Raw genomic sequence first — 21,291 nt, 5'->3', positions numbered from 1 at the left:
ATTTGGTGTTTCTACAGTAAATATTTAGTAGTAATGTGCAATTTTAAGACAAAGGTCCATTCTGCTTCTCTCAGAAAATCTTTGTACTGGAGTCAACGAGGAGTAGAGACAGAGGTGGCCACACTTAGAGGCTGACAATTCAAATTCTGTATATCTGTATACTGTATAGTATACTGTATACAGGGCTATTCGTATCCTTGGCAACACCTGTATTTGTTTATACTATCTGGCTGCCTGTGAAAAGGTCTATAAACATGTTAACAACAGGGTGTCCGCGGGGTTTTAAAAAGTATTAAAAAGTGATAAATCAAAAAAGCAAAATTTAATGGCCTTAAAAAGTGATAAATTTGGTCCAAAGGTATTAATTTTAAAGAATAGGTATTATTTTTTTTCTTTTGGACAATGACTGGTTTTATTTTGATGAAATAGGCGTAATAAAATAAATAAAGCATTACTTGCTTGCCTTGCGCCGCTACTTCAAAAAAAAAAAGAGTGATATTGACGTCATATCAATTCATTGGCCGCTAGAAATCTAAAATCGTCTTCGCGCGCATAGTTGTCAGGCGGATAGAAGTGCTAGTGAATCTCTTCGGATTTTAGCGTGTGGCAAAACGTTTCGAATATGGGAAAATGCAAGTTTGCAGAAGACTTAAATTGAGATGACAGGCGCCTTGATGTAGCCTATGTGTGTGTCAATGTTGCTGCACGTCACGCGCCGCACATCCGATGTGCTCTTTTTTCATGCATTCGCGGCTCACAGCTCCATGAACCTTCTACCGCCAGCCCGGTGTTTAGTCGGACCGGGTCCGGGTCTGCTCCGTTTGAAAGGGCAGGAAGCCCCGAAGCGCTACAGATACAGACACCTGCAGCAGCTGCAGCTTCTACTGAGAGCTGAGGTCAGATGGAACGCACGTGAGACACAGACCGGCGGTGCAGATGTGCGGACATTGTTGAAACTTTTCACACTGATGTAAAAAAAAAAAACATATATATGGCCTACCACTGTGTTCTGTGACGGTAGAGACAGAACCAGGTATTTATTTAAAGAGTTAGTGAGGTGAGTTGGGTGAGGGAGGGAGGTGAGGAAGGAAGACGGAGCGAGGCAAACTGGGTGAGGGAGGGAGGGAGGGAGGGAGGTGGAGTGAGGTGAGTGAGTGAGGGGGGAGGGGCAGGTGAGGGTGGGATCAGGGGAGAGAGGCTGGTGATTGAGAAAGGCATGATAAGATATTTTATTTTTGATCAAATGTTCCTGATGACTTATGGATGATGCCCTGTTGTGCAACCGAGTCTCCTGGGTAATGGTAATGATGTAAGTAAGTGTTGGATGATAAAATCTATGTACATGTCATAAAATCTTTCTGATTGATACTTGGTGCAACTCGATGTCGTGGTGGTATTAAAAAAAATCTGAAGGTAGTGAAAAAAGGTATTAAATGGTAGTAAATTGACTCAAAGATTTGTGTATATACCCTGAACAAGCTCCAGGTGGATTGTTTATAAACCTTAACAAGCTCTGACTCAGAGGCTACCAAGGCAACTTGGGATGGTTGCCAATGACGATTGGGGCCCCCCAGGCTGAGGGGCGATTTTCTGCCTCTACCCTGGTCTCACATTAAGGCTTACTGTGACAAAACGGTAGCTCCTATCAGAATAAACCCAGACCGAGAGCGTCACAAGGACTTCCTGAACAATTCTGTACGATTTGGTGTTTCTACGGTAAATATTTAGCAGAAATGTGCGATTTTAACAGAGGTCCATTCAGCTTCTCTCAGAAAATCTTTGTATTGGAGTCAATGAGGAGCAGAGACAGACGTGGCCACACTTAGAGGCTGATAATTCAAATTCTGTATATCTCTTAGATATTTTGAGCACATTGTGAGAGACGGAATAAGTTTGTCTACAAATTTGGAAAAAATCATGTGCGTAGAGCGTAAATTGTGGCCGGGAGGAATGTGAAAAGAGAAAAGTTTCAGACGATTTCAGACAACGTGTCCCACTCTAACCGATGATGTCACCCACTCTGACACGAACATTCCGTGCAATACACACCCATTATAATCTCATCATTTCTCCAAAAATGATCATGGTCATTGATCAGGGATTGATCAAAAAGTATATGTCCTATCAAAACGTGGACTCTAATTTTTCGCCCGACCCATTGATTTCAATGCAAAATTTTGCGCAGTTTTTCGCGACTTATTTTGCGAAAAATTCGAAAACTGTAGAGAAAAGTAAGAGCGCACCGATCCCGATCAACCGCACGTGCACGTGCACTTGCCCCGTGGCCCAACAATATTTGTAACAAAGCATAAGGACAAGGGCTAGAATGTGTAGAACATGTAATTTAAAGTGCTCGATTCCAGAAGAAAAAATACAGTTGTGCAAAGTTGGTCTCTTTCGACATCTCCCTCAGTCAAAGCTCAGTACCCAGGTGATTCAAAGAGTCCATTATCGTCCCAGTTCCCAATACCAAGAACATCTCTTGCCTCAATGATGACAGACCCATTGCTTCAACATCTGCAGCCATGAAATCTGTAGGATCTGTAGGATTCTTTATAAAACATATACACTTTATAAAACAATAAATGGGAACATGGTAAGGTTATTAACACAGCAGTAGTTGATGTGGATAAAAACAAAGATCACTGGCTTTCCTCTGGCTGTTGGTAAGCCGGTAAGAACTGTGTGAACCCACCACCATCCAACTCAAACTAATCACCCTTCATTTCAGGCAGCTGCTGGGTGTTAAGCAAACAAAATGAAAAGGTATACTGCACCCTTGTGGTCAAAGTAAAGTACTTGCACAAAACACATACTTAAGAATGGCTCCTACAGATTTCATGGCTGCAGATGTTGAGGCCATGGGTCTGTCATCATTGAGGCAAGAGATGTTCTTGGTCTTGGGAACTGGGACGATAATGGACTCTTTGAATCACCTGGGTACTGAGCTTTGACAGAGGGAGATGTTGAAATGTAGGTTAAAGTTTGAGCCAAGTTTGTCCACTCCGGTGGGTGCACCGCCACTTATGTATTTGTAAACAACTCATTCTAAGCTTTTAATCAACAATCAGGTTTAAGAGTTTATAAAGAAAAAAAGTCCAAATTCTCTGATTCTAGCTACTTCAATGTGAATATTTCTGGTTTCTTTGTTCCTTCATGACAATAAACTGAGTCTCTCTTTGGTTTGTCGACAAAACAAGACATTTGAGGACATCATCTGGTGGTTTGAGGAACACTGATTGATATTTTTCAACATTTTTTAACATTTTATTGACAAAACAACTAATCGATTAATCATTTACATATCAACAGATTAATCGATGATGAAAATAATTGTTAGTTGCTCAGGTGTAGGAACGGACCGTCCCGTCCCGTCCTCTAGCTGCTGTGGAGCTGCTGGTGTTTCTTCAGGTTGTTGGACTGGCTGAAGGCCTTCCCACACTGCCCAAAGACTTACGGTTTCTCTCCGGTGTGGACGCGCCGGTGGACCGCTAACCCATCTGAGGTAACAAACACCTTCCCACACTGCTCGCAGCTGTACGGCTTCTCTCCGGTGTGGATGCGCCGATGGTCCGTTAACTTTGAGGAGGTAGCGAACGCCTTCCCACACTGCTCGCAGCTGTACGGCTTCTCTCCGGTGTGGACGCGCCGGTGGACCGCTAACAGTCCGGATTTTACGAACGCCTTCCCACACTGCTCGCAGCTGTACGGCTTCTCGGTGTGGACATGCCGGTGGACCGTTAACTTTGAGGAGGTAGCGAATGCCTTCCCACACTGCTCACAGCTGCACGGCTTCTCTCCGGTGTGGGTGCGCCGGTGGACCGTTAAATTTGCGAGGTAGTGAACCCCTTCCCACATTGCTCGCAGCTGTACGGCCTCTCTCCGGTGTGGATGCGTTGGTGGATCGTTAACTTTGAGGAGGTAGTGAACGCCTTCCCACACTGCTCGCACCTGTATGGCGTCTGTCCACATTGGCGTCGTCGGCGGTGAGCTTTCAGAAGACCTGAGGTCCTGAACGTGTTCCCACACCCATTACAGCTGTGTGGTTTCTCCTTGGTGTGATCCTGTTTCTATGGCAACAGACAGGAACAGAGAAAGAATCAATCAATCAATGGATGGATGGATCGGCCTGTTTCACAAGATTCTGAAGTGACGTCACACAGGGTAAATCTACATCCGGTCCGGTCAGCTAGAGCGATTGACAGAGTGGTGACACTTTTCATTCAAACAAACTAATATGACTGCCACTGTTGTTAGATTTCATCAATGAGACTAACATTAATCTCCTAAAAAGAGTTTAACCAGTCAGCGGTAAACCTCTAAAAACCTGTGGATACAGTTACTTGGATGTAGCCTACGGGCATATGCCTACTAGCCACCGGTCGCTGCTCCCTTTGCATTTCTCCCAAAACAAGCACATTTCCTAACAGGCAATTATGTGGGTTTGAGTGAACATCTTTGATGATTAAATACATATTGCCGCTTAATATGTTTTATGTATTACATATTACAGTAGGCTAATGATTAGCCGCTAATCTTCCATTTGGAGAGTGACAAATAAAACCTTGAAGCAAGAAGATTTTGATGGAGAACTGACATTGATATACAGTAATTCAGTAACGGTTGTAAATGTACCAGTGTACGGTTTTCAAAAGCAAGCTAAACAAAATCTTTTCCTTCATCTGTTCGTATACCCTGCTAGAAAAACCAGCATGGAAATGATACTGGTCCAAAACCCGCTTCTTTCTCTCATTTAGCGTGTGTGTTTATAAACACTTTAACGAGCACCAGGGGGGTATTGCACAAAACCTAGATAAGGGATTAAGCCGGGATATGTTGGTTATCCTGGCTGAATTTAGCCTCAAGTCGGTTGTTCAAAAGCAGGCTAAATCTATCCTGGTCAAGTTACTAAGGTGATTTATTCTCTGCAGCTAGCCTGCTCCAGACCAGGCTAACAGCCAGGCTTAGTTGATTCTGTTGTCTTTATCTGTGAAGTCAGCAGCCACTCTGATCAGAAATCAATGTGTTTCAGACAGTTATTCCATGTTCTTATGTACATATTGGCCTGATTTCTAACCAAACAAAATACATTTACAAATCTGTGTCCATCTATGATATTTTATGACCACTAGTAGGTATTGACCCCTTGCAGCTACGTCACAATTAGAACGTGACGCGAGAGGCGACGCCATGACGGACGGCAGAAAGTGCTCAGTGATAATGTACTGTGTATGGGTGCCGTCCAACAATGTGGCTCGATCACTTCACACTACAACCTCACAGCATTATCACTTATTTAAAATAGAATATCTACTCATCCGTTGCAATATTCTGTTTGTTTTTTTGTTATTCGCCGCAGAATATCTATTTTCTGTGCTTTTTCCACTGCTTAGAAGTTAACGTCAGTCAGTGCCACACTCCCCATACAGCAGCTGCTGCTGTCTTTGCTGCTGCTAACTACAGTTAACGGACCTGGAAATTAAAACCTGGTCCGACCTGTGGGTGTTGAAGACCTGACCCGACGTCTGTATAATTAGTGATCATTCTCTGATTAAACCCGGCTGAAAAATAAAAGAAAACAGGAAGCCGTCTTCATTGTAATCGCCGCGATCCGCCGGCGGCAACTACGTTGTGACGGTGCTATGTTTAATACGAGCGTTAGCTGTTGTTAGCCACAGCATGTAGCTCAGCTAGTTAGCTTCAACTGTGTTTACATCGACTATACACTGTAGATAAACTAACTTATAACGGCATCGATAACGTGCCTGTATATCTTCGCACTGGTCCTGTTGCTCATGTAACCCCGCCGCCAGTGGCCAGCCCCCGGTTCTTAGCTCTAGACCAGCAAGGAGTTGGTGCTTGGGACCAGTTTTAAGGACCAATAACCGGTTCTTAAGCGGTGGAAAAGCAAAGAACCGGTGCTAGTCAGGCTCTGGCTCCGAACCAGCACTGGAACCAGCTCAGTGGAAAAGGAGGGGAAACCCTACAACCCCGGTATGTCACAAAACGCGCCCATTCAATTACATTGACGTCCACTGTTCTTTTGCCGTCCATCATGGCGTCCGGAGCTACTGCGAGTGGAACGTGACGTCACGTGCAAGGGGTCAATACATCACTGGCTTCTCATAAAAAGCAATGTAGCAAAAATGGCATATAGATTTTTTATTTTTTTTATTTTATAAAATGTTAAAGGTTGAATATGTAGAATATTTATTAAAAGCTATATTTTTTCAAAAATAATACATCCATGGGGCCTTTAGAGGGGTACAGAATGAAAGTATTGCTTTTCCATAAAAACATTTTTTTTAGTCTGAATTATTATTTTTAATTTTTTTGACGGGCTCGACAATGACTTTCTCTCAACGTTCTGTTTACATTCGTACCTGCCTGTAGCCGACACGTGGCTCAGTTCTCCGCTGTTTTCCTGCCTCCTCCCGGTCATGTTTTCAACCAAGCCTTTTTAATAATCAATCGGTGGATCAATGGATTATCATATACTTGTTAGGATGGGTGTATTTGTGTAGTCTTATCTGTCATAAACACGTTTATCGTCGCGGACTTTCGGTGCCACGGAGCTCCTTTTTTTTTTTTTTTTTTCCAACTTGACGAGAGCAGTGACTGCGGAGGCTCTGAGGCTCTGAGCAGCAGCGGTGTGGAAGCAGAGAGCCTCCACTCTCCCTGTAACAAGCTACAAGTCATTCATTATGCTGTTAATGACGGTAAAAATGAAACATAAGGTAAATATCCTGCTTAGCTCTCCTCCTCTGCTGTCCTCTGATCAGAGCGGAGTCCCTAGCAACGGCCCGTTTTACCTAGCAACGGTCTGGCAATCGACTGCTGGAATTCTTTTTCTGTTGTTTTTCTTGTATTTCTACATAGTCAACCTTTAATATATTGGCCTAAATATTGGTTGAGGTAAGAAAATGAGAATAAAATTGAGTGACTGTGAGCAACCACCTTCCAAATAATTTATACACCTCATGTGAATATTGTTGTCAGCAATTTATTGAAGCAGCAGACTGCATAATGTTTTTATATTTACCGGTAATTCATTTTCACCTGTTGAACTTTTGGCCACTTTTGCTGTATGAACTTGTATTACTTGTTATGTACTTAAGATTATAAGGAATTTGTGCAATGAATCAGCTTCCACTGCTCATAATTTATTAGGCAAAGTGCACAACTGTTGGTTTGTGAAAGGAACTTGAGCTGTGATTATAGTTTTGAATTATTCAACCAGTCTGCAGTTGTCCGCTGCGCTCTCTCTGAGCTTCAAGACAGTGGTGCTTTTTTTTTCAAGAGGAGTCACCTGACGTCAGCACTAAGTTCCTGTTGATTGGAGGAAAGTAGCCACACCTGTCCTCTCATTGGTGAATCTGTGATCAATCTCTGTGGTCTACTGACGAGAGAATAAGTTCCACCTGGCTGGACCAAGCCGCTGCTCCTCAGCCTGGCTCTGCGTTAGTGCAACCAATTGACCCTTCGCGTAAGCCCCGCCCCCTTGGTTACTGTTGCTACGCCGGGCAAGCTTTCACTCCCAGCCATGCTCCTGGCAATATTTGGTATCGATTTCAAAGGAAATATCAGCAAATTTCTGGATAAACTGTTCTGAGATCATAGAGAGAAGAAGTCACAAAGATCATTCATAGTTTTCAGTGACGTGACTCGCGCAGGAGGATAAAACATCTGTTCAACAACACGACTGGACAATGTACAGAGCAGCAGTAAGGGCTGGTAATTTTACCGTCTATCAACCCACGAAGACTTAGGTCATCTCACTGGTCATGAAACGTTGTCAAACTGCAAGTTTTGGGGCGATTGTGAACCACATACAGCTTTCGTTGCTGTTTTTTTTCTCCCACCGCTGTATCAGTCAGTGGAAGCAGTCCCTGTCTGGAGGATCCCTCGCCTAAAAGCCCAGGTAAAAGCCCTAAAAGTACAGCTGTCATTTCGGAGGTGAACAGGTTCCAGGGTGCCATTCCGAAGGGCCGCCACTCCGAACGTTTACTTTAATTTGTCGGAATGCCGACCCTTAATTATTTATGGGAAAAGGGTGCCATTACGAACCTGAAAGAAAGGGTGCCATTCCGAACCTGAAAAAATCTTGAATTGTTTATGGCACGGAGCAAAGAAGCCTAATTGCGGTGGTAGCGTAGTGGTCAGAACATCTGCTTTTGACGCGGTGGATCAGGGTTCGACTCCTGGGGGAGATACATATTAATTGTGATTTTATTGGCCTCTACCTAACCTTTTTACTAAACTTAACCAACTCCTTTCTACATTGCCTAAACCTAACCAAAGCACAGAGCAAGGACATTTATTTTCAGCAGGAGTGCCGCGGCTGCATCAGACCATGGATGTAATGCATCAGACTCGCACCTGGGTGAAACTTTGGAGGGGGAGGGGCCGGTCGGGCGCTGTCCCCGCGGCGCGTCGTGTCAAGCCGGGCAGGAAGTCAAACCACGAGAGAATCCGGTCAATTTTCAAAATAAAACACATTCGGAACGGCGGCCCCTCGGGAAGTTCGAAATGACGGACCTTCGGGAATTTTCGGACTGGCAGACCGTCGGAATGGCGGTCCTTCGGAATGGCGGTGGCCCCCCGGTGAACATATGGTTATCCCCATATTTACACTTGCTCAAGGCGAAAAAAAAGTCCGCTCGTATCTGAACATCTCTATGTTGCTGCTGCCGCCGCCACCGTAGTAGCAGCAGCAACAACAACATCCTTCTCTACAAACAAATGTTTTTCGTCCTAGTCTCAAAATGTGTCCACAAAAACAAACGTAATGACTCACTGTCGGAAGCTTGCCAGGCCTATAGTTACGGTTGCTAACGTAGGATTGGACAATAGCCGTTTGTGGGAGGAGTTGGCGAAGGGTCAATTAAGACAGGATGCACCGATCAGACTAGGTGAAGCTCGCGCTTGCTCAGTTATCCTGGATTTCTTTATTCTACTTTTGTGCAATACCCAGTGCTTAATTTGTAAATCATGAGGTGCCGGAACGCAAAGTACATATGACAGCTCAGGGATGACGAGACGTATGCGGCGCACGCCGGGGGGGGGGGGGGGATGACGGTGGACATGCCATGCTGTGGGACACAAGCCTCAATTTCAAATATAGGCTATAGCCTACTCTGTACAGCACAGGCAAATGCCCACATCACCACAGGCAGGAATTTTCTCAACAGATCAAAACAAACAAAAAAAAGAGCTTATAATAAATCACACAAATCTTTCTATTATTCAAAGATTGGCACGGCAGCCTATTAATAGACAGTATGCTCAGCTCAGTTGTGCAGCAAAACCTGAATTTTCCATAAGAAGCCAGGGATAGTAAGTCTGCTTCAGCTTGAACTGAGCTGCTGTCCAAACAGTTGTGCATCTCATCCCTGACCTGCCGCTGGACGTCCCACACTACTCTCACTGCGCTCTCCTCTTCTTCCGAATCTTCCTGCTGTCAGCGGGCTGATGCCAGGGTCCCCGCCTGTTGCTCCGGCCACTGTTTCCCACAGTTTCAAATAAATTACGTCCGCCACGAATAGATTTTTCGGCAATATCGTTCCGTTCATTCATCTCGCTCTTTCGCCGTTATTGGCGCACGCACACGCATGCACGCACGCACGCATACATACATGCACACACACGCACGCACACACACACACACACACACACACACACACAGGCAGAGAGGGGTGGAGAGAGAGAGAGAATGGCGAGTGCAGCAGTGCGCACGCGGTAAAAGCGAAACTATACCGATCAGTGCGTCAACTTCAACAGATCTCCAACTCTTTCAAATGACATTAAATCTATGAACAACATGGAATTATGGGGATTTGTTCTGTAAATTAATAAATACATATTATTATTTTATTTTAAACATTTTTAAAACGTTTTTTTTTATGAGAGGTGCCGGATCTGCCCAAATAAGTACCGGAACACAGGGAGGCCAAAGTTAAGAAGTGCCGGATCTTGTTCCGGCAGGATCCGGCACAAATTAACCCCTGGAAAAACCCCTCAGGTTCCACCACCAATTGTTTATAAAAGAGCGATTTTCTGCCTCTGCACTGGTCTCACATTTGGACTTATTCTGACAAAACGGTAACTCCTATCAGAAAAAACACAGACCGTGAGCGTCACACAGGACTTCCTGAACAATTTGGTATGATTTGGTGTTTCTACAGTACATATTTTGGAGACACTTGCGATTTTAAAACAGGCGTCTATTCTGCTTCTCTCAGAAAATGTTTGTATTGGAGTCAATGAGGAGTAGAGACAGACGTGGCTGCACTTAGAGGCTGATAATTAAAAATCTGTAAGTCTCTCTGATATTTTGAGCACATCGTGAGAGAGATAACAAGATTGTCAACAAATTTGGAAAAAATTATGTGCGCAGAGCGTAAATTGTGGCCGGGAGGAATGTGGAAAGAGAAACGTTTCAGACGATTTCAGACAACTTCTCCCACTCTAGCCGATGATGTCACCCACTCTGACATGAACATTCCGTGCAATACACACCTATTATAATCTCATAATTTCTCCAAAAACGATCATGGTCATTGATCGGGGATTGATCAAAAACTATATGACCTATCAAAACGTGGATTGATACACCAATACACAAGACTTGTGTCTACTGTTTAAAGTTCAAATTAAGTCTTTAGGTGAAAGTATGCCTCAGCAGTAGATGTTTGTAAAACTCCAATGATTGTTGTTTTTCGCCCGTCTCATTGACTTCATTGCAAAATTTTGCGCAGTTTTTCGCGACTTACGTCACAAAAAATGTGTAAACTGTTGAGAAAAGTACTTGCACACCGATCCCGATAAAACCGCATGTGCACTGGTCCCTGCAGCTATTTAATAGCTGTAGAGGCCAGTGCCTGGTGTCCTTGCCCCAGGCCCTAACAATATTTGTAACAAAACATAAGGACAAGGGCTAGAATGTGTAGAACACGTGTAATTTAAAGTACTTGATTCCAGAAGAAAAATTACAGTTGTGCAAAGTTGGTCTCTTTGGGTGATGTTCCCATTTATTGTAACAAAAAAGGTTATTAACAAAACAGTAGTTGATGTGGATAAAAACAAAGATCACTGGCTTTCCTCCGGCTGTCGGTAAGAACTGTGTGAACCCACCACCATACAACTCAAACTAATCACCCTTCATTTCAGGCAGCTGCTGGGTGTTAAGCAAACAAAATGAAAAGGTATACTGCACCCTTGTGGTCAAAGTAAAGTACTTGCACAAAACACAAACTAAATAATGGCTCCTACAGATTTCATGGCTGCAGATGTCGAGGCAATGGGTCTGTCATCATTGAGGCAAGAGATGTTCTTGGTCTTGGGAAACAGGACGATAATGGACTCTGGGCACTGAGCTTTGACAGAGGGAGATGTTGAAATGTAGGTTAAAGTTTGAGCCAAGTTTGTCCGCTCCGGTGGGTGCACCGCCACCTATGTATTTGTCAACAACTCATTCTAAGCTTTTAATCAACAATCACGTTTAAGAGTCTATAAAGAAAAAAAGTCCAAATTCTCTGATTCCAGCTTCTTCAATGTGAATATTTCTGGTTTCTTTGTTCCTTCATGACAATAAACTGAGTCTGTCTTTGGTTTGTGGACAAAACAAGACATTTGAGGACATCATCTGGTGGTTTGAGAAACACTGATTGGTATTTTTCAACATTTTTTAACATTTTATTGACCAAACAACTAATCGATTAATCATTTACATATCAACAGATTAATCGAGGATGAAAATAATCGTTAGTTACTCAGGTGTAGGACCAGACCGTCCCATCCTCTAGCTGCTGTGGAGCTGCTGGTGTTTCTTCAGGCCTTCCCACACTGCCCACACACACGGTTTCTCTCCGGTATGGACACGTTGATGGACGCGTGCGCCGATGGGCCGTTAACTTTGAGGAGGTAGCGAACGCCTTCCCACAATGCTTGCAGCTATACGGCTTCTCTCCGGTGTGGACGCGCCGGTGACCCGTTAAGTGTCCGGATTGAGTGAATGCTTTCCCACACTGCTCGCAGCTGTACGGCTTCTCTCCAGTGTGGATGCGCCGGTGGACCGTTAAATCTCCGGAGGTAGTGAACGCCTTCCCACACTGCTCGCAGCTGTACGGCTTCTCACCGGTGTGGATGCGCCGGTGGACCGTTAAATCTCCGGAGGTAGTGAACGACTTCCCACATTGCTCGCAGCTGTACGGCTTCTCTCTGGTGTGGATGCGTCGATGGGCCGTTAACTGTCCGGATTTTGCGAACCCCTTCCCACACTGCTCGCAGCTGTACGGCTTCTCTCCGGTGTGGACGCGTTGGTGGACCGTTAACTCTGAGGAGGTAGCGAATGCCTTCCCACACTGCTCACAGCTGTACGGCTTCTCTCTGGTGTGAATGCGACGATGGACCATTGCATTTCCGGAGGTAGTGAACGCCTTCCCACACTGCTCGCAGCTGTACGGCTTCTCTCCGGTGTGGATGCGCTGATGGGCCGTTAACTGTCCGGACTGAGTGAACGCCTTCCCACACTGCTCGCAGCTGTACGGCTTCTCTCCGGTGTGGACGAGCCGGTGGACCGTTAAATTTCCGGAGGTAGTGAACCCCTTCCCACACTGCTTGCAGCTGTACGGCTTCTCTCCGGTGTGGATGCGCCGGTGGATCATTAAGTCTGAGGAGGTAGCGAATGCCTTCCCACACTGCTCGCAGCTGTACGGCTTCTCTCCGGTGTGGATGCGCCGGTGGACCGTTAAATCTCTGGAGGTAGCGAATGCCTTCCCACACTGCTCGCAGCTGTACGGCTTCTCTCCGGTGTAGATGCGTTGGTGGATCGTTAACTTTGCGGAGGTAGTGAACGCCTTCCCACACTGCTCGCACCTGTATGGCGTCTGTGCACATTGGCGTCGGCGGCGGTGAGCGTTCAGAAGACCTGAGGTCCTGAACGTGTTCCCACACCCATTACAGCTGTGTGGTTTCTCGTTGGTATGATCCTGTTTCTATGGCAACAGACAGGAACAGAGTAAGAATCAATCAATGGATAGGCCTGTTTCACAAGATTCTGAAGTGACGTCACACAGGGTAAATCTACATCCGGTCCGGTCAGCTAGAGCGTGTTGTAGAGTGGTGACACTTTTCATTCAAACAAACTAATATGACTACCACTATCCATCCATCCATTGATTGATTGATTCTTTCTCTGTTCCACCACCAATTGTTTATAAAAGAGCGATTTTCTGCCCCTGTACTGGTCTCATATTTAGACTTATTCTGACAAAACGGTAACTCCTATCAGAAAAAACACAGACCGTGAGCGTCACACGGGACTTCCTGAACAATTTGGTATGATTTAGTGTCTCTACAGTAAATATTTTGGAGACACTTGCGATTTTAAAACAGGGGTCTATTCTGCTTCTCTCAGAAAATGTTTGTATTGGAGTCAATGAGGAGTAGAGACAGACGTGGCCGCACTTAGAGGCTGATAATTCAAATTCTGTAAGTCTCTCTGATATTTTGAGCACATTGTGAGAGAGATAACAAGATTGTCTACAAATTTGGAAAAAATCATGTGTGCAGAGCTTAAATTGTGGCCGGGAGGAGTGTGGAAAGAGAAAAGTTTCAGACGATTTCAGACAACTTGTCCCACTCTAACCGATGATGTCGCCCACTCTGACATGAACATTCCATGCAATACACACCCATTATAATCTCATAATATCTCCAAAAATGATCATGGTCATTGATCAGCGATTGATCAAAAACTATATGAACTATCAAAACGTGGACTGATACGCCAATACACAAGAGTTGTGTCTACTGTACTGTGTTATTGTTAAAGCAGAAGTAAGTGATTGTGTTAATATAAGTCTTAAATAGTTATATCTTCCGACAGCAATCACTTACATAGAGTGTTTGGTCTGAAACACGGGTCTGTCAGTCACTCTGCTCTGCTCTGAGCCGAGGAGAAAACATTTATCGTATCCTACAGTTTTTATCCAATGAGGAGAGAGAACGGCATGCAGGGCTGTGTGTGCAGCCAAGGAACGCCGTGAATGTGGCGACGTAGGGACGAGGACTGTTATGGTGCGTTCAAGTAAACTCGTATTTTTCCGACCGTGAAGTCGTACCAGTTCGATCTGGTACGAGTTCACCGGTCGGAAGTTACGAGTGGCCGTTATAGTGACTTTCACCGGTAAAACAGGTCGGAAAAACACGAGTGGGTTGCCTGGAACGCTACAAAGTCGTAAGTTGTGACTTGAAGCTGTAATTTACGATTTCAAAAGCCTGCCTGGAACGCAGCATTAGCGAAAACGACCGGACCACTTACTTCTGCTTTAAGCGTCTTGAGTGGGAAGCTGTCTTGAAAGGCGCTATATAAATCGAAACTATTAGCCTATTATTACTGTTTAAATTTCAAATGAAGTCTCTATGTGAAAGTATGCCTGAGCATTAGACGTTTGAAAAACTCCAATGATTTCATTTTCGCTCTTTTTTTTCCACCCGACTGTTGGGAAAAGTAATAGAACACCGATCCCGATCAAACCGCACATACAAAATATACAACAGCTAGCAGCTAACAGCTGTTAGCTTCATCTCTTGACTCGCTCCCACTAAAAACAGAAACACAGACCTGTGGACCGGAACCGGACGGACCGGAGGGCTCGTTGTCCTGGTGGACCGCGTCCTGCTCCTCCCCTGTAGTCCCGGGCGCATGGCGTCTGTCCGACTACCCATTTCTCCGACCATACATTTCTTTATTTTTGCGTCCATTAGTCCGACCTCCCACTTCTCCGACTTAAGTAGCCCTAACCCTTAACCTTACCCTAAACCTAACCTTAACACTGTAGAATGGGTAGTCAGAGAAATGAGCTGTCGGACTTTTGGGCAGTCGGACTGATGTATGCTCCCCTGTAGTCCCAGTCTGCCCAAACAGATCCTGATCCTGGTTCTCCTCCTTTATCATGTTGTAGTCCTGGTTCTCCTCCTTTACCATGTTGTAGTCCTGGTAGCGTATGAGTATCGCTTTTACCGTGCCCTGCTGTCATGCTGTCATGCATGCGCGCTTTTCTCTCTCTCTGTGTGTGTGAGGGCTAATAATGGAGAAAGAGCACTATGATCAATGAACGGAACGCTATTGCATCGTAAAAGTAGCTATGCATGCAGCCCCCGACTTACCACCACACCCACTCCTGAACATTCACACCTGCTCCAGAACATTACCTCCTCCAAGCATCCCCCATCACTGCTTTGACTATGAATGGGCTCTTTGCACAGCTCCACTACTTCCTGAACTTAATACTGCTCCTTTGTTTCCTGTCTTACATTATTGGACAAACTGAATAATCCAGGTGTGTCGGACCATTGTGACTACTCTGAAAATGAGCAGGAATTTATTTCTGTGATGAAACTTCTCACGGAATTGAAGGTAGCACGTAGTGAAATGATAAACCATGGCAATATATTTAATTCCCATATAAATAACAAGTACTCAATTCCAGAAGAAAAAATACAGTTGTGCAAAGTTGGTCTCTTTGGGTGATGTTCCCATTTATTGTAACAAAAAAGGTTATTTACAAAACAGTAGTTGATGTGGATTTAAACAAAGATCACTGGCTTTCCTTCGGCTGTCGGTAAGAACTGTGTAAACCCACCACCATCCAACTCAGACTAATCACCCTTCATTTCAGGCAGCTGCTGGGTGTTAAGCAAACAAAATGAAAAGGTATACTGCACCCTTGTGGTCAAAGAAAAGTACTTGCACAAAACACAAACTAAAGAATGGCTCCTACAGATTTCATGGCTGCAGATGTCAAGGCAATGGGTCTGTCATCATTGAGGCAAGAGATGTTCTTGGTCTTGGGAACCGGGACGATAATGGACTCTTTGAATCACCTGGGTACTGAGCTTTGAGAGAGGGAGATGTTGAAATGTAGGTTAAAGTTTGATCCAAGTTTGTCCGCTCCGGTGAGTGCACTGCCACCTATGTTGGAGAGTTTATCAAGAAAAAAAAGTCATAATTCTCTGATTCCAGCTTCTTCAATGTCTGGTGGTTTGAGAAACACTGATTGATATAACATTTTTTTAGCATTTTATTGACCAAACTTCTTATTGATTAATCATTTACACATCGACAGATTAATCTATGATGAAAATAATCATTAGTTGCTCAGGTGGCGGACCAGACCGTCCCGTCGTCTAGCTGCTGTGGAATTGCTGGTGTTTCTTCAGGATGTTGGACTTGCTGAAGGCCTTCCCACAGTGCCCACACACGGTTTCTCTCCGGTGTGAACGCGCCGGTGGACCGTTAAGTCTCCGGATTGAGTGAACGCCTTCCCACACTGCTCGCAGCTGTACTGCTTCTCTCCGGTGTGGACGAGCCGGTGGACCATTACATTTCTGGATTTTGTGAACGCCTTCCCACATTGCTGTATTGTACATTTACATATCAACAGATTAATCGATGATGAAAATAATCATTAGTTGCTCAGGTGTAGGACCGGACCGTTCTGTCCTCTAGCTGCTGTGGAATTGCTGGTGTTTCTTCAGGATGTTGGACTTGCTGAAGGCCTTCCCACAGTGCCCACACACATATGGTTTCTCTCCAGTGTGGACACGCTGGTGGTCCGTTAACTGTCCTGACTGAGTAAACGCCTTCCCACATTGCTCGCAGCTGTACGGCTTCTCTCCGGTGTGGATGCGTTGGTGGGCCTTTAAATTTGCGGGGTTAGTGAACGCCTTCCCACACTGCTCGCAGCTGTACGGCTTCTCTCCAGTGTGGATGCGCCGGTGGTTCGTTAAATTTGCGGGGTTAGTGAACGCCTTCCCACACTGCTCGCAGCTGTACGCCTTCTCTCCGGTGTGGATGCGCCGGTGGTTCGTTAAATTTGCGGGGTTGGTGAACGCCTTCCCACACTGCTCGCAGCTGTACGGCTTCTCTCCGGTGTGGATGCGCCGATGGGCTGTTAAGTCTGAGGAGGTAGCGAACGCCTTCGAACACTGCTCGCAGCTGTACGGCTTCTCTCCGGTGTGGATGCGTTGGTGGACCGTTAAATTTGAGGAGTTAGCGAACGCCTTCCCACACTGCTCGCAGCTGTACGGCTTCTCTCCGGTGTGGATGTGTTGGTGGACCGTTAAATTTGCGGGGTTAGTGAACGCCTTCCCACACTGCTCGCAGCTGTACGGCTTCTCTCCGGTGTGGATGCGCCGATGGGCTGTTAAGTCTGAGGAGGTAGCGAACGCCTTCCCACACTGCTCGCAGCTGTACGGCTTCTCTCCGGTGTGGATGCGTTGGTGGACCGTTAACTTTGAGGAGGTAGTGAACGCCTTCCCACACTGCTCGCAGCTGTATGGCTTCTCTCCGGTGTGGACGCGCTGATGGGCCGTTAAGTCTCCGGATTGACTGAACGCCTTCCCACAATGCTCGCAGCTGTACGGCTTCTCTCTGGTGTGGACGCGTTGGTGGACCGTTAACTGTCTGGAGGTAGTGAACGCCTTCCCACACTGCTCGCAGCTGTATGGCTTCTCTCCGGTGTGGACGCGCTGATGGGCCGTTAAGTCTCCGGATTGACTGAACGCCTTCCCACATTGCTCGCAGCTGTACGGCTTCTCTTCGGTGTGGATGCGTTGGTGGGCCTTTAAATTTGCGGGGTTAGTGAACGCCTTCCCACACTGCTCGCAGCTGTACAGCTTCTCTCCGGTGTGGACGCGCTGATGGGCCTTTAAATTTGCAGACTGAGTGAACGCCTTCCCACATTGCTCGCAGCTGTACGGCTTTTCTCCGGTGTGGATGCGTTGGTGGACCGTTAACTGTCTGGATTGAGTGAACGCCTTCCCACACTGCTCGCAGCTGTACGGCTTCTCTCCGGTGTGGACGCGCTGATGGGCCTTTAAATTTGCGGACTTAGTGAACGCCTTCCCACATTGCTTGCAGCTGTACGGCTTCTCTCCGGTGTGGACGCACCGGTGGACCGTTAAGTCTCTGGAGGTAGTGAACGCCTTCCCACACTGCTCGCACATGTATGGCGTCTGTCTACATTGGCGTCGCCGGCGGTGAGCGTTCAGATGAACTGAGGTCCTGAACGTGTTCCCACACCCATTACAGCTGTGTGGTTTCTCTTTGGTGTGCTTCTGTTTCTATGGCAACAGACAGGAACAGAGAGAATCAATTAATCATGGATGGATGGACATTAAGTACCATCATTAAGTACCATCACCACACAGCTTGTTGATGCTGCTGTTTTGTTTTCCTTTTTAAATTCTTCATTCAGAGGTTACCAAATTGAGGTGGTTGCCAATTATGATAGGGGCCCCTCAGGCTGAGGCAGACAGAAACGTGGAGAAAAGGAGTGATTTTCTGCCTCTGCACTGGTCTCACATTTGGACTTATTCTGACAAAACGGTAACTCCTATCAGAAAAAACACAGGCCGTGAGCATCACACAGGACTTCCTGAACAGTTTGGTATGATTTGGTGTTTCTACAGTAAATATTTTGGAGACACTTGCGATTTTAAAACAGGGGTCTATTCTGCTTCTCTCAGAAAATGTTTGTATTGGAGTCAATGAGGAGTAGAGACAGACGTGGCCGCACTTAGAGGCTGATAATTCAAATTCTGTAAATCTCTCTGATATTTTGAGCACATTGTGAGAGAGATAAGAAGATTGTCTACAAATTTGGGAAAAATCATGTGTGCAGAGCGTAAATTGTGGCCGGGAGGAGTGTGGAAAGAGAAAAGTTTGAGACGATTTCAGACAACTTGTCCCACTCTAACCGATGATGTCGCCCACTCTGACACGAACATTCCGTGCAACACACACCCATTATCGTCTCATAATTTCTCCAAAAATGATCATGGTCATTGATCAGGGATTGATCAAAAACTATATGAACTATCAAAACGTGGACTGATACGCCAATACAAAAGACCTGTGTCTACTGTACTGTGTCATTTTTAAGCGTCTTGAGTGGGAAGCTGCCTTGAAAGGCACTATTAAATCTTAATTAAATTAAATTAAAACTAGTATTATTACTGTTTAAATTTCAAATGAAGTCTCTAGGTGAAAGTATGCCTGAGCAGTAGACGTTACAAAAACTCCAATGATTTCTTTTTCACTCTTTTTTTCCCACCCTACTGTTGGGAAAAGTAATAGCACACCGATCCCGATCAAACCGCACATACAAAATGTACAACAGCTAGCAGCTAACAGCTGTTAGCTTCATCTCTCGCTCCCACTAAAAACAGAAACACAGACCTGTGGACCGGAACCGGACGGACCGGAGGGCTCGTTGTCCTGGTGGACCACGTCCTGCTCCTCCCCTGTAGTCCCAGTCTGCCCAAACAGATCCTCCTGGTTCTCCTCCTTTATCATGTTGTAGTCCTGGTTCTCCTCCTTTATCATGTTGTAGTCCTGGTTCTCCTCCTTTATCATGTTGTAGTCCTGGTTCTCCTCCTGGTTCTCCTCCTTTATCATGTTGTAGTCCTGGTTCTCCTCCTGGTTCTCCTCCTTAATCATGTTGTAGTCCTGGTTCTCATACTGGTTCTCCTCCTTTATCATGTTGTAGTCCTGGTTCTCCTCCTTTATCATGTTGTAGTCCTGGTTCTCCTCCTGGTTCTCCTCCTTCATCATGTTGTAGTCCTGGTTCTCCTCTTTCATCATGTTGTAGTCCTGGTTCTCCTCCTTCATCCTGGTCCTGGTCAGACGGGACCTCCTCTTGGTGCTTTTCCACTAGCTTAGTACGGTACAGCACGGCTCTACTCGCTTTTATCCTCTTGTCCTCCTGCAGCCCCTCCTACCTGCTACCTGCTACTTCTTTGGTAACGCCTCAGCGAGCCGTGACTGAACGTGACGTCAGCCGACTGCCTTCCCCTGATTGGCTAGAGTGTCGTCACTGGAAGACGAGTGAGTCTGGAGCCAAAGATACTCTATTTGTTTATAAACCGTCTTTGCTGGAGCTGACGAGAGGAGAGAAACAAGAGAGCCGTTAGTGGAAACAAAGACGGTTCATAAACTGAAAATAGAGTATCTTTGGTGGAAAGCGCCTTCTGTTTACGTCGCAGTCTCCTCCCCTTAGATACCGTTGCTAAGCTGTCGGCGTTGACTGTGCTGTAACTTCAGAAGTGTAAATGTTTGAGGAAGAGTGGGCCTTTTAATTAGTGTTTACAGATTCATTTAAACACTGTACATCACAGCAAAACACTTTGTGTTTCAGTTTCAGTTCAGTTTAATTTATTTGACAAGGGACAATGTACATTAATAAAACATTGTAAAAAAAAACAAAAAAAAAAACAGGGCAACCTTTAAAAAGAGTAACAATGAAGTAAAATACCAAACAATCATTCAGTACGCATTAATAAATTTACATTAAGACAGTATCACACATTTGCGATGACACAAGGTAGTTAGTGCTCATAATATAATTAGTTCGTAGTCCTGCCATCCTAGGGCATCAGCAATAGTATTAAGAAACAGGATTCATTCAACAAATCACTGTTTGTTGTCAGGACTTAAATAATATGTTCAGACACAAACTTCCAGAAGTATTCCAATGGTGTATGGAGGGAAAGTACATCTTCTGTGAGAGCTGGACCAGAGAGAATATTATTGGAACCAATATGCATATTACTAGTGAAACCAGTCATGGAGTACGGTGAGTTTTTTCTGTCGGGACTCAGTGTCCACATTGACTGTGCAATAAGTGCCTGGTTGGTTTACTTTGTCCACTTGTCCACAGGTATTGTCCCACAATACCTGCTGCACATCCAGCACACTGTACCAAGGATCTGTCCTTCTGAAATGGAAAAAATAAATGTGGAAAAAAAGGTTTATCTATAAATCATGTTTATTAGCTTGTAGATTACCTGCAGGAAAAGTTGGTGTGGTAGGGAAATTGAGTAAATAAAATGTTTACACATTCACACATTTCACCAGTCACACAACACTGTCTGGCTAACCTATTATACTCTGTGATTAATTATCATTGTAAAAGGTGGCTATGCATGCAGCCCCCAACTTACCACCACACCCTCTCCTGAACATTCACACCTGCTCCAGAACATTACCACCTCCAAGCATCCCCCATCACTGCTTTGACTATGAATTGATTAGAAAATGAGCTGGAATTTCTTTCTGTGATGAAACTTCTCACGGAATTGAAGGTAGCACGTAGTGAATTAAAATGATAAGCCATGGCAATATATTTAATTCCCATATAAATAACAAATAAAGGAATATTTGTAACAAAACATAAGGTTAAGGGCTAGAATGTGTACAAAGTACTCAATTCCAGAAGAAAAAAT

The 21,291-nt window shown here is 45.1% G+C and overlaps 1 pseudogene; it reads right to left on the bottom strand.

Moving 5' to 3' along the window:
* Positions 1 to 21,291, bottom strand: part of LOC146989395 (uncharacterized) — a 75,034-nt pseudogene that overhangs the window by 23,006 nt on the left and 30,737 nt on the right.

Source organism: Trachurus japonicus, chromosome 3 (genome assembly GCF_045865225.1).
Source record: "Trachurus japonicus isolate A0001 chromosome 3, Traja_1.0".
NCBI lineage: Eukaryota > Metazoa > Chordata > Actinopteri > Carangiformes > Carangidae > Trachurus > Trachurus japonicus.
Note: the sequence above shows the minus strand (reverse complement) of the source record. Positions and strands in the feature narration are given on the sequence as shown.